The sequence below is a fragment of the Lates calcarifer genome, linkage group LG6 (genome assembly GCF_001640805.2).
Source record: "Lates calcarifer isolate ASB-BC8 linkage group LG6, TLL_Latcal_v3, whole genome shotgun sequence".
Lineage (NCBI taxonomy): Eukaryota > Metazoa > Chordata > Actinopteri > Centropomidae > Lates > Lates calcarifer.
The window spans coordinates 12,780,516-12,793,131 of NC_066838.1; the positions used below are offsets into that span (position 1 = coordinate 12,780,516).

General features: G+C 38.3%; 1 protein-coding gene across 1 annotated transcript in view; it reads left to right on the forward strand.

Moving 5' to 3' along the window:
• Positions 1-4,343: 4,343 nt before the first annotated feature.
• The window catches only part of stat6 (signal transducer and activator of transcription 6, interleukin-4 induced), a 23,875-nt gene continuing 15,602 nt past the window's right edge, over positions 4,344-12,616 (forward strand). The window contains 1 exon segment of the mRNA XM_018665931.2: positions 4,344-4,951. The gene's annotated coding sequence lies outside the window, so the exon portion shown is untranslated.

A 12,616-nucleotide genomic window follows, 5' to 3' on the forward strand; every position in this document is an offset into this window, starting at 1 on the left:
CTGTCACTGTCTGTAAACAACAGCTCGTCCCAGCGGCCTGCCCTCTGCTATTTCTGGCCTTTCCTGACATCTTTCAAAGACTCAAAACTAACTGAGAGAAGAAGTAAATCTGAGCAACTCTGTACGAAGAAGAAGTGAAAGTTTAGCTGAAGCCTGAGACAGGATTTGTTGCTCCCCTCCCCAGTTATGGATAGTGGTGTCAAAGCAGAGTCCGAAAACATCTGTGTCTGAATCCCAGTAGCACAGTGGTGCTGGTGGTGTTGATGACAGAGTAATTAATTGTCTAATAATGATGCATAGCTCTGTTATAAGCGCAACCTTGTGCAGCGGCTGCCCTTCATCCTCTGATGAAGGATAATCGTTTCTGCAGCTGTTTAAAAATTATATCCTATCTTTTCCTGTCACAAACTCAATAACATAATCCAGAGAACAACATAACCTTGTATAGGTGGGATAGACCATGTGGAAATGTGACATTGGAATATGAAGAGAGACTTATTTCACCACTTATATACTAATTTCACACTAGAGTTGTTAAACCTTTTAAAAATGTCTAGTGTTAATAATACACCAGCTGGAGTCTAATAGATATTTTTCTACTAAATCAAGTTGTAAAGCCTTTACCTCCACACAGTGTGATGCCATTGCTGTACACTAATTTGTTAGAATTCATTTCCTAAACATCCAGATAGTCCTTTAATGTGCATTCACTTCCGTAGTCTGACTTTCTGTGAGTCACTTCGAGTAAAAAGTGACTGAAATCCAGTTTGTCCTTTTTGTCCTGAGTGATGCCTGTCCTCCAGGAAGTCAATCATTTTCTTCTCCCTGCTGATTGGAGGTAATTAGGCGAGCAGGGTTTGTAATTGGATAATAAAAGATGCTAATGAGCTGCTGTCCTATTTACTCATACTGTGGCAGTGAATAGGAGGACGCAGCTCTGTCACACTTTCCTCACTGGGTTACAACTCTAATAAAAAGTGTTACTGAAAGTACATTTCACAATAATTGAAAGATATACATGTCAATTATCAGAACATTACTGCTATAAAGTTGGGTTTATAAAGTAGTTACGGTCTTATAGGAATATATGACCTTAGAATACATTACATTATATCTGATCTGATAATGTCAAATGTGGAAACCAAAGCTTTTAGTTACTGAATTGTACTAATTGATGCATTCATGACTAGTTTGTTTGTTCAGTCTTTGTTTGTTTTGTGCTGATGTCACCTGTGAGTACACTCAGTTTCGGCAGCATGCGATATCAATATCAATATCAGATTTTGATAGTGTTCATGCCAGTCTTTAGTGTGTGTGTCATTCAGAGGTGCCTTGACAAAAAGTTGAAGGTTATTTATAGTAACAACCTTCATTAAAAAAAGGGGGTCATTCTCTGAATCTCATTTCACACAGTCCTCCTCTTTACCTTTTGCCAAGCTGTTGTTCCTCCATTGTCCAGGCCTTGATACTGACAAGGTTGACATCAGAGGAGAGCTCTGACACTGGGTGAGTTAGGACTGCCAGCTGTTAGCAATCAAGTCTATTTTGAAGTCAGGGACACATGGACCCCCAGGGCCAAAGCAGCAACTAGCCCAACCCCTCCCAACAACCCCACCACCACCCAAAACCACCCAACCACCCAACCCAGCCTACAACTTCCAAGCCCCCTGGTCCCACAGATAGCCAGCACAGCTGTATTGGTTCCAGATGTTGCGAGACAGCAGTAAGGGCCCTTTACCTAAGAGGACCCCAAAAATTATTATATCAGACCTGCACAGAGAACAGTTATTGCAACAAACAACAATAACACAAACACTGAACTAAAACTTAAATTATGCATCACAACCAAACTTGCAACCAACACACCACTACAAAACACACACACACACACACACACACACACACACACACACAAAAAAAACAAAAAACAAAACAAAAACAAAAACAAACCCTAAGCCGGATCTATCTATTGTCAAGTTTTAAGTAACCATTATATTCCTTTAATTCAAATTATTATCAAATTATTGTGGATTTATTTATGTAATTTTCTCAAACTCTTGTCCTTGACAGAGGAGGAGCTGCATACTGGGATACAGAAAGCACTAACACTGCAGACTGCTTTTAGAGAATAAGATCAATGCCATTTAACATTAGATATTGGCTCTTGCTTTCCTGGAAGGTGTAGCTGTCATCACAAATATTGGCCTGAATACTGAAGAGTCTTTATGGTCTGAGTCCATCAGGCTGGCTACATTTGGCAGTTCAGAAAAGAGTAGGAATACCTGAGGAGAGAGTGTGGAAAAACTGAATCACCATCAGTAGATGAAGTTTGCAGCTAAGATTATTAGCAAATAAGCTCATTTGAAATCTAGATCAAGCGAAGAAAAGGAAGGAACAATGGAAACTCTTCAGGTTCTTAAAAAGGAAATAATCAAATCTGTGCAGCTGCATTGTTTCTGTGTTGGAGAGGTCACTCAAAGCTCTCAGGAAATTGGATCTGACAAGTGGAATGCCCTGGTAAAATGTCTTGGCCTGCCCCCTCTCACATGACTAAAATGTTATCATGAAAATAAATAAAAGATGAATATCTTTATAGGAGAATAAACAGTTTCTGTTTAAGAACAGTTCAGACTGTTGTGTCACTGTAAGAACGACAGCAGAATCTGACACTGATAGAAGCAGATCAAACAGTTAACATGAGATTCTTCTACAAAGCTAGACTCACTCCATGTTGGGTAGTCTGCAGATGATGATGTTTGATGTTGCTATGATGGCACCTAATTTCAAACAGACCCCTGAACGCATTGAAGACAGGCAGGTTTTTTTTCAGGTCTGTACCTCCCTCATGTGGCCAATACAAGAAAACGTAAAACCAGATGAATGACCAGATTGTGCCATGAATCCACTCAGATTAGATCCTGACAGATGAAACTAGATTCGGATGAAATTTGGGGGAGGGGTGGAGGTTATTTTGTTGTAAAACTTCATCAAAATATATGGATTTAGTCAACGTCCTGTGTGATTACTTTTGCTGAACTCAGTCTGGGGACGCTGAAAGCTCACACAGGACATACAGCTTTAAATCCAGTGGATTTTAAAATGACCAAGTCAAATATGACAATGTAACAGGGAGAGAAATATTTTCACAGTTATAAAACACAGCATTCACATTCACACAACCACTCAATACCTACAAATAGAACAACATCACAACATCAAAACCTCACACAACAAAGCTGTGTAGTTATATTAAACACATTAATGACCCCTGGTGGTTCCACTTGGGAAACACTGGAGAGTTATATTCCTTGAAAAGGAAACATTATTACATGACTCATGCACTCAGAGACAACATAGAATAAACCAGTCTGTTTTACCATAAAGAATTAACCTGTGTAAAGTCATATCAAAATATGAATTTATGCAGTATATGCATATCTAATAAACATCTATACTTCATACATTAATATATAGGAAGTAACATTTTAAGTCAGCATATATCTGAAAAAAGTTTTTATTTATGTTATTTATGTGTTTAATGTTTTTATATATGCAAACTTATGTGGTCCTGTAGACAAACTATATTTACATACAAGCAATAGCATATGATTCCAGTGCTGTGTTAAAATTTATTATGTTATTGTATGATGCATTTTAATTTGTTAGCAGAATTTTGATAGTGTAGCAGGGCACTGTGGAGCAAATGTAATCTACTTAAAATACTGTTGGATCGTTTCCACCTTTAGCATTGAATTATATTTAGATAGCTCTGAGGTTTGTATATGTCAAAACTTAATTTGTAACTGGTAATTAATCAAATCAAATAAATGCGGAGGGTAAATGCAATATTTGCTCATGAAGAGTAGCAGAATAGAGGAATAAAGTAGCATAATACTCAATAATACTCAAGCAAAAAATAATCTCAAATTTGAGTCATCCAGTAGTCATGCAGTACATCCACATGTGATGTGGTTTGTACGTGCACAGAAGGAGAAGACACAACCACTCCTGTTATGCTGTCATAACCCCAGTATTTAGGGTAAACAAAAGCAACAGAGTTTAAGAGAATAAAAACCAAAACCCCAGACAACGTGAGGTTAGAGCAAGGTTAAATAGTGAATATTAGTGAGTAGTAAAGGCCTTGATGTTTTCTGTCAAGTGAATGCCGTTGGGAAGCTGACCGACGTGAATGCGCTGCCATCTGCAGATATGGTATCATGTGTCTCAGTAGACTTACTGGAAGTTACAGCATCTGGTGAAATGACTCAACATTACTCCGCCTACGTCTCGTTCAGTGGAAGTTTACCATGCCCGCGAGAGGCGGTTGTAGTTTCTCTTTTAAATACACAAGATAGATACCCGACATATTTGCGCTCCAGTCAAGTTTATTGTTCCATCTTGGAGACATTAAAGGCTGCAGAGTGCGTGTTTTTGTTATATGTCTGTGTAATCTACAAAGTGTAACTGTAACATGCGACTGTAAGATCAAGCTGCACATTTGGACCAAAACAAATCGGCCAGATGCATGGTCTCCATACATGACCATATAACTAAACATCAGCCCCAGTGTTTGCCCGGATTACAAACACCACAGTATCTCGGTCATGTGTGAACTTGAACGTGAGGGCAGGAAATAAAGCGCGCTCCTCCGCTTAGTGGCACATCGTGCGTAACAGGGAAGTGAGCCTAACCTACTTTTCTACGTTGCTCAAAGTTGTCAGCGCTCAGGGAGAACTGCTCGGCGCTCAAAATCCGTTTCTCTTCGGTTTAAAAAACCACGGTAGGAGCCTGAGCGTTCGATTTTTATGGGAACAACATCTGCCTTAAAGTGAGCGATGGAGGGAGGAAATGTTCAGTAGGATATTTGGACTGGCGGAGTACTTACGAGAGGAGGAAGAGGAGACGGACCATTCCACTTTTTCAATGTTTTGAAATCTCCATTTAACTGAAGGTAAGAGTTCATGTAGTTTATTTCATTGTTAAGGTGTTAGAGTGGTAAATGCTGGGGCCTGCAGAGGGTGAGGCCCTGTTAGAGCGGTGCGTAATAAATGAGGCTGTGTACGTCTCTGTCGTGTTTTGGTTATTAAAAAAAAGAAGAAGAAGACGAAAAAAAAACAGGCTGTCGCAGGATGTGTGTCGGCCTGAAATACAGCCTTATATTCTCCTGCAGTTTTACAAACCATGAAAGAGATGATGTCCAGTATTTTTCACTGTCACCAGGTAAAACTAGGCTCCAGCAGTTATTTAAACATTGTCATGTTTTTCACGAAATGTGGAAGGGTATTATGTAATGCTCCAGGCAGCAGCAATATTGTCTTTACCAGTTTGGTCCCTCCCTCCATACTCTGTGCCTCAGTAAGCAAATTTCCTTAATCTGCTGAACTATTCTTAGAGATCATGTATCGCCTAGTGTTGTTTATATGGCACGAACCCGAGCATTGATGGAACTGCTGAAGATTTTAGTGTTGTTAGAGATACAATTCATGCCATGTCAAGGCATATACATACACACCAAATATAATGCATATTATATCCCAGACAAACACTTGTTGTAGCTGCATTGAACTCAGTGATATACATTATATGTTTTATTCTAAAAATGTGACAGTGCTAACTAACTCTGTATGACTGTATTTAATGTGGATATTATGCATCCTGCATGTACAAGTGAGGTGTTTATACCAACAACAAGTTAGCACATTAGGTCACGTTAGGACATTTGCTGTGTTTGCAAGTGTGTAAGTTTCACTCGGTATTATAGAGAAATGCTTTTATTCACTTTTATACTATTTATGTTGCTGGGGAGAAGGATGTCTGGGCTGCCTCACTTTACCTGCTGCCACTGTGACCCAATCACAGATCTGTATATGCTATGTAAATATATGAAACTCAGACCAGCAGCCATCTGGTTTTCACAGAGGAAACACGTTAGGAAAACATCAGTAACTTGTTTTCCTGGCCAGGCAGTGCTTGACAATGGATAGCTATTACCAACGAGGTGAGGAGGGTCATGACCTACCTCAGTGTGAACTGCAGCTGCTTTTGCAGCATGAGAGTACTGGTCATATTTAAAAACCATGGGCTATATAAATCAGTGCGACCATGCCAAGGCACCCCTATGAGTCAGACGGACAGATTCTGCAATGAAAATGTTTCACATTACAAAAAACCTGAATAATGCCAACTACTTCCTGTTTGTAAAATTCTAACTCAGTCTGAACAGCCACAGCTGGCTTCCTGAGTAATTCAGCAGTCCTAGAAAGATCCAGTCTTCACCATTACTGCACTGTACCTCCCACACATAATGAAACAGCAATGGGGAAATCTCTTTCTCTTTCTCTGAAATCATGTCAGATCATATACTTTAATTGTATCAATATTGATTCTATACATTTCAGATGAGTGAGTTCAGTTAAGAATTGAATCATCATATAGCCATTAAAAGCCTACAGTACACATATTTACACCAGCAGAGAACAAGGATAGAACCATGTTGATAATTGTGGTCAGAGGTTTCCCTGTTCCTATGCCTCTTCCTTTTTAATCTTGTTCAGAGGAATATTTGAGGCTACAAAGATAAAGTTGGCTGGACTTGAGGCATGTGCACTGCCAAGGGAGCACATTTGGTGAAGTTTATCCTCACTTATCTGATCAAGTTTGGCCATCTGGCCTGTAAGACTTGCTCTGTTAGGTCTCTAAGCTGGTGGTATTTGTGAATGAGTGAGGTGATTACATGTATGTAAAGTGTACAGCTCTTTGTTTTGTGACTGCCAGGTTTCAAAGTCTTGGTATTCATTATCTAGGTTTTAAAGTGTTACAAATAACAATTGGGTTTGTCTGTCTGTGATTTTCAGGACAGGTTTGCACATGCAATATATATATATATATATATATATATATATATATATATATATATATATATATATATATATATATATATATATATATATATATATATAGTTTTGCTTTGATCTCAATAACTCCAGTGATCCAGTGTTTTTGTTTTGTTTTGTTTTTTTGATCAGTTGTGACATCTTCAAATTTCCTTGTTTTGTTCAACCAGCAGTCTCCAAACCAAAAGCTATTCTTTAATTTGAACAATTAATTGAATGTCAAAATTGTTAATCAGTTAATTGTTTCAGCTCTAAAGTGAATAATTTATCCCTCAATTCCTCTTCTTAATTGTAGAAACCAAGTCATTTGAAGACGATTTCTTTTGTTCTGGGATGTTATGATGGATGTTTGTTCACAATTTTATGACATTTTATGAATAAATAATTGACATATCAAGAAAAAAATAACTGAAAGATCAAATGCTCATGAGAATAAACTTTAGTTGAAGCCCTCTTTTTGATGACTGAGAGAAAAGAGAGGCTTATTTCTTATAATGTGAGTGGTAGACTTGAAGGGCAGTCATTCCCTTAATCTAATTCAATATAATATGATTTATTATCTTTTATTATTGTAGTTACATAGGACATTATTACCTACATAAAAGTAGGTAATAATTCAAATACAATTATTATTATACAAATTTGGAGGCTGACCTCCTGTAAACAAAACAAAGGTTGTCTGTGCCAGAAGCTTATCAGGACACATAGTTTTGTCTATTGTTGGCCCACTTCTAGCAGATGCTGTAATTATGATGAGAGCAAAGGAGGAAGTCAGGTGATATAGTACATGGAGCAACAATGTCCAATTTGGGAGGAGGACAAAACACAGGACTTTCATGTGCTAGACTGCTGTCTGCTTCCCATTTGAAAACTGATGTTCTACAACCTCTTGTTTATAACTGTAACCATTACTACAAATGTCCTCTAACCATAATCAAGTACTTATCTTAATCCAAATGATCCTTTCTAAATCTGTCAATGTTGTGCCCAAACCTGACAACACCATTACCATCCCATAGCTTTTTGCTTGTTATTGTAACCAAGACTACAAATGTCCAATTTGCCTGCTGCTATAAGGAAACTGTGTAGATGCTCCTATAGGTTGCATCAGAAGGTAGGAACAAACATTCTATATGGTTGATTGAATTAGAAGACTTCTTGTGAATTTCCCCACATTGTTTTCTGAGAATGGCAGTGGAAAATAACTAGTCCTGGTTTATACAGTGACATCAACTACACAACCTGACATATGACTTTCCATACCCTAACAGATATTATCATATATGAACAGAAGGCCCTCTGATTATCATCTGATTATCTTTTTTTTTCCTTTTTCAAAAAATCTTCAATCAGACTTGTAGGCACAGTGGCGAGTACATCTGTGTCATCCCACTTCATTCTGTGTAAAAAGAGATTTAAGATCCCTCTTTTTAATACTCAATTTAAGCTCTTTGAGGCAATTTTGTGATTTTGAGCTATATAAATAAAACTGACTTATTTTTACACTCCAGACATCACAGAAACGTTTCTCGGTGCACACTTTCTCAGTGAAAGTTCCTTTCAGTTCCTGCCATACTGATCAAACTGACACACTGGATGTGACGTCAGACAACAAATGACCGTTCTGCCTTCAGCACTAATGATTTATAGTTTTAGTACTTATTCACAAGAATTGATGAACCTCTGTTCAGAAAAAAATATTTATTGGCAAGACCAGACATGATAATGATTTACTTCACAGCTGAGCATGAAGTTATCCATTGTAACTCATGTAAATTCTTCCCCCATTGTAATTAAGTTGCACTTTCTTTCCCATTTTGTTTTATGTATCATGAGTGAATGAATTTTTTTGTTGCAGATGATGATTATGATGATAATCTTACACTAAATTCTTGAAATATTTCATATGATATTTTGCTTATTTTAGACATCCCAGTAGGGGGCTGTGGAGAGAGGGAGGGGAATGAAGTTGCATGATTTTAACTGGATTTGTTGCAGATATGTGATCTGTGTGAGTGTGTGAGGCCCAATACTGGAATTGGAGATAATGTGTCTCCGTGATGTCTCTGCAGTTTAGGTTTCTGGGAGAAAAGAAAACTTTCTAGGCTTTACTGTACACCATGTACCCACCCAGACATACGGCAATCCGCTTAATAGTATACCATCAAATATGCTTGTTACCATAGGTATGATATCACCACGTCAGCTATACCAGACAGAACTCAGGCCTGTGTGACTCTGTCTTGTCTCTGGCATGCGCTCTAACCTTGAAAACAGGCTGCATGGGAAAATGTCTAAATTTCTCCTCCTGTCTTAGTTTAACGAGTTCACTGTTTTACTTATTTTTGGTTCTGGCCAATTGGCTTCCTTCCTACTTCCCCTCATTCCTACTAGGTCTCTCTGACTGGATGCATTCATATTCCATCTTCCCATGCAGCACCATTCCTGGCCAGCTCACAGCCAGGACTGATGTTGTCTTAGTTGCATACAGTAATGTAATTCATGTTCACTCAGATTACACACATAAGTAGTGGTGGTAGTAGTGCTATATGTGAAATATCTCATGTTTCTTGCCGACATTCATCTCCCACTTCCATAGACTACTCACCATGTGTGTATACCCATGACTTGCAAGATGAGAGAGAACTCAACAAAAGGGGGAGATGGTTTGTGCACCACAGAGACTTGCTTGGCTCAATCCAGCACCAAAATTCCCTGTACATAAAATGTCCTGCAGATAGCTGACTCTTTCCTTCTACTTTATATGTCTCCCAAACTAGAAAGAGGTGCCGGTGCTTTAAGGCTAAAGAATGAGAAGCTTCTGGCCCCACCCACTTCACCTTTCTGGTTCCAGAGACATATTGTTGCAATGCTGCACCAAGAGGTTCAGAGGTCTGACAATTTTGCACCCCATCCTTTCTGCAAAAGGCTGCAAAACTGCCTTGCATGTGTCAGGTTTACCAGCCAGTATCCCCATGCATGGTAGAAAACTGCTCTCAGCTGCAGTGTAATGGCCCTGAATGTTTAGGTCTAAGATTGTGAGGCTGAAGGGTCAGATACTTGTGACTCACGCTGAATAATCATCCAACATCAGAGGAATCTGACTACAATGCCAGGAGTCCAAGTTTGGTTATAAATTGTTGCATTATAAATGTGGCCAAAACAGCTGATTGCTGTGAGCAGCCTCTCCAATATGCAGGAAATGTGTCCCGTACCTACGTCAGGGCTCGCCTGCTAATGCTAGTGTTGACTGAAGTAAAAGAGAGATGGATGTGTGCAGCTGTCCAGCTATGTTGTAATAAAACAGCTTACAAGATCCAAAATGTAAACACAACATAGCTACAAAAGGAGTGGTGGTAGAATCCAGATGGCATATCCAGAATCCAGATCATACAATGTGCATTCCTATAAACAAGCAGTACTTGCTGATACTCGTTATTTTGGAACCAATCCAGCCAAAAAAGGAGACGTGATCTGATTAATTTCAGAGACAGACCCACATCCCTAATTTTGGTGGGATTTCAGTTCCTGTGGTTGTTAGTTAGTGCCAAAGCCTGTCCACATGACTGATGCCACACCTTCACAACAAATTTAGCATTCTCTTTGTATTGTTCTCGGAGCACTTTATGAGGAACACCGGTATACCTGTTTATTCATGCAACTGACCAATCAGCAGGAGATTAGGTTACATCTCCATCAGCCAAGAACAGAAATCTGAGACCGCAGTTGGCACAGTTTTGCAGAAACTGGATGGTTGAAGGTTGGAAAAATATACACAGATCATACAGTCAGAATTTAGTCAGCAGCATAAATCCATGGACCTGACCTGACTTGTGTGAAGAGTCGTGGCTGCTGGTGGTGGTGTTGTGGTCTATCTTTCCATCATCTTGTGGACAAATTAATTTATAGGTTAATCTACTGAATTTATCAAGGCAAGTTTTGAGTTTGTATTAACTGGGGAAAGCAAAAATAACTTTTTAACACTTTTTTCACAGATTAAATGAGATATAATATTTTAATTAACCAGCTTTGGAGGTGTTGGTAGGTGGATTTTGTTACTTTTGGACAGAGCCAGGTTAGCTGTCTTTATGCTAACTTAACAATTTTCTGGCTCTAGCCACACATTTAATGTCCAGACATGCGAGTGGCATCGATCTTCTCATCTCTCATCTATTACTTCCAGCAATAAAGCTTCCCAAAATGTTGAGCTACTCCTTCAGAGGGGATTCATTCTCTCTGTAGTATCCTCATTACTGATTATTTTTTTCCACACAGGATAAATGCTCTCTGTAACTAAGTAATATCCTTCTAATTAAATGACAAGCATTGCTGGATTCACACATGCTTTATTCAGTCTAAGGAAGTATTACATAATACTACATTCCTTCAGTGTGACTCAACAGTTATTAAGAGTTGCTCAATGTTGCTGCATAGTATCAGGACTTACTATAAGGATTTTCTTGTGTGTTAAACTAACTCTCTTTTCACCTTTCAAAAGCATGGTGCTTAAACTAAAGAAACTTTATAATGCATCCATTGTATATTCAATTCGACACTAACACTAACTCAGATCAAGGATAAGCAGGAAACCACTTTCAAGTTACATAATGACAAACACTCCAGCTGAGCGATGTCCAAGCTTACAGATACAATAAAAGTAATAAATGGATCTTTAACATAAGTGATACTAGTGAAAAACTTAACACAATCAAAAGTAGAAGAGTTCATGGTTTGACCTTCATGTTACCACAAAAAAGAGAGTTTTTTTGTGGTTCATTCCACACATGGGAAGCCAATAAAGCTCACAGGATATGCTTGTTGCCAGGAACAGATGTCAGACACAAATCTCCCATCCGTCCACTGTTGTTAGGTACATGTTGTCCAATGTACAGTAGTTTTAAAATCAAATCTATTTTTCATTCTGTCAACATATCTCATGGAAGGACAAAGACCAACAATGAATTGATCACACTAACAAATATTGTCTGTGTATTCAGAACCTGTTGATTACTCTGTGCCATAGACCTTCATTCATCTCCAAAAACTGAAAACATTTTATGAGCTACACCGTTTCAGTGTGTGACATCTTCCTTTATTAGGATGAACATGGGCACTGTAGTTGATTTTTAATTAATCCCACATAGGCCATCCAAGTGCTGAAAGTATTTACTTACACACCAAATGTAAATTAATCTGTGGTTAAAAACAGTCCTTAATAATCGCGCCATTTTTTAAAAATGTTAGCTTTAAGGTTGAAAGAAAATCTTTTTCTACACTTTGACAGTATCACATGTACTCTATATCAGCTTTTTCCAGGTTAAAGTCATAATGTTTACTCTGAGTGGCATCTTTAAAGACAATGCTCTATGTTTTTATTGTGGCTTCAGTATTCCATCAAATGGAAATGCTTCACTTATTCTTGTTCATCTTTATACACATTTCTTCAAAATTCATCTTGACAAACCCACAAACAAACAAACCCACATAAACTTTGGGTTATGTGGGTTTGAACAATGTCTGACTGTACAGCACAAGTTTGTACTGACTGCCCTGCCAGCACGATAGTGGGGTAGTGGCAGCCAAAATGAAATCATATATTTTTGAGCCGTTTTTATAGATTTATATCCTCAGCAGGACTGAATGTATACTGAAGTATAGAGCGACAGACTAATGGTGACATTTTTGGTTTTGCCTCTTCACTCTTCTTTCTTGATGATAATAAA